Raw genomic sequence first — 2,131 nt, forward strand, 5'->3', positions numbered from 1 at the left:
AAGTTCAAGATAATTGCTACGACTTGGTTATTGCAAATATTTCTCATTGGTCGGTTGCTTATCATTCATCAAGAGGATATTACAACAACCAGTGGTTGCATAGACCACCATCAGCATGACTTATTCTTCCTTTCCTTCTCTATCTACTTCTTTGCCCACTCTTTCATATTGCATTCAATGAATAGGAGATGTGAACATAGAATTGTTAGCTATACAACTGTAATTTGATGTTGAATATGTTAATGGTGAAAGATTGGTTCATGTTTGTGAACGTCGAAAAAATACTAATTGTTCACTTCATGGCTAATCAGATGGACTCGCCACCCATCAGAACAACTAAATGAGAATGATGGGCCTCTTGAGATTGGATTTTGTAAAATATTTAGAAATTAATAATGACTCTACACCACGACTAGGACGAGGTTATTTTGGGTAAGTTGAGAAAGGGAGAGGGAAGGGGATAGGCTCTCTTGTCAGTGTGAATGCCAAATCCCTTTTCTAAAATTTCAGTCTGAATTGGAGACCTGGATCCTCCAGTAGCCTGAAAGGATGCTCCCTTCTGTATTCATAGAACAATCCCCTTTTTGATGCAGGGGCCTAAGCAAAAAGGTGGGAGATTGCTCCCTCACCCCTTTTCTGTCAGAGCCCCCACCTTCGAACTCAGCTGAATGGTCTGAAGAGAGAGGAAACACAAACATCTTGGACTCTTGGAGAATGCGCATACTCGAGTGTTCAAACTTGAATGCAGGACTGAAAACAAAGCAAGGAAAATTTGAAATAAATTAAGAGATTACATGTTTCGCAGAACAAAGACTCAACAAGATGTGAGGTAAAAAATTTTACCTATCTCCTATAGCCTTTAACCTAACGATGCTGTTGTGAGAATCTACAGAGTTAGCGAACTTGAATGTAAAGGTTGGAATGATTTGATGAAATCGGTCTGGTGCTGTGGAAGCTTTAGTTGGTCGATGACAAAGGGGGCAGATCGAGGGTTCTAATAGTAGCAATATAACCCGAATAGCAAATAGGATATTTGCGAAAGGGAAGGCAGAGGTGACTAATGCATTCGGTCTATGGAAGGAAAAGAAATCTTCTCTACTCTTTTGTCTCTTTGATATCTCTCAATTCCTTTGTAACCTCTTGCTCGAGCTCTCTCATCTCGCCATTCTTCTCTCTTTCGTTTTCTCTCTCAAACCCTCTCATGCTCTCTGTAATCTCCCCCTTTTCTTAAAAAATGAGAGCTCTCTCTCTTGCCCGATATCCTCTATCTTTTCTTCATTCTCTCTCTCTCCTCCTTTTCCCCTTCAAGAACTCTGAGACTCCTCTCTTCGCCCTCTCTCTTCGAAAACCCCTTCTCATCCAACCTCCCCCTCTTCAAACTCCTTTCATCCGACCTCCTCTCTGAATTCTTAATTCGATAGCCTAACAAAGAGAGAGCCCCCCTCTCATTCGACCTGAGCCTCTTCTTATAATGGGAAGAAAGGGGGGCTAATAAACTTTCAGAAAAAAAGGGGGCTGATTTGGTAAGTTAGGGTTTGGAGAGGGTGATACAAGTTTAAAGGGGGGTATTTAGGTAATTCGGGTTTCAAAAGGGTATTTTTGTAATTTAAGACTTGGGGAATTGGTATTTTGGGATAAAAGGGCAATCGGGTAATTTTGAGGCAATTTGGTGATTTGGGGTTTAAAGAGGTAGGTTAAGAAGGGTAATTGGGTAATTTGGTGAATAAGGGTATTTTGGTAATCTTGGTTAAGGGGGCATTTTGGAAATTTGAAAAAGGGGTATTTTGGTAATTTAGAATAGAAGGAATTTTGGTAATTTGGTCAAGGATATTTTGAGAATTTAAAAGGTGTATTTTAGGGATTTAGGGAATGAAGAGTATTTGGGAAAATTGGAATACGTGGTATTTTGGTAATTTTGTAAGAAGGGGGCATTTTGGTAATTTAGGGGATGAGGTTTTTTTTTTCGTGATTTGGAAGTAGGGTATTTTGGGAATGTGGAATGGAGAGTATTTTGGTCATTTGACATGAGAGGTAGTTTTGGTAACTTGAAATAGTTTTAGGTCTTTGACATGAGGGGTATTTTGGTCAAGAGCATTTTAGGAATTTGGTATGAGGGGTGATTTTGGGAGTT

General features: G+C 39.6%; 1 long non-coding RNA gene across 1 annotated transcript; it reads right to left on the reverse strand.

The window, feature by feature from the left end:
* Window positions 1-243: 243 nt before the first annotated feature.
* On the reverse strand, window positions 244-1,443 carry LOC148861520 (uncharacterized). Its single transcript, XR_016094935.1, has 2 exons — window positions 844-1,443; window positions 244-750 (listed from the first exon to the last, which is right to left on the reverse strand). It is a non-coding gene; the product is annotated as an uncharacterized LOC148861520 (long non-coding RNA).
* Window positions 1,444-2,131: the final 688 nt, after the last annotated feature.

The sequence above is a fragment of the Nelumbo lutea genome, chromosome 4, assembly GCF_056320005.1.
Source record: "Nelumbo lutea isolate HS-2025 chromosome 4, American lotus-T2T, whole genome shotgun sequence".
Lineage (NCBI taxonomy): Eukaryota > Viridiplantae > Streptophyta > Magnoliopsida > Proteales > Nelumbonaceae > Nelumbo > Nelumbo lutea.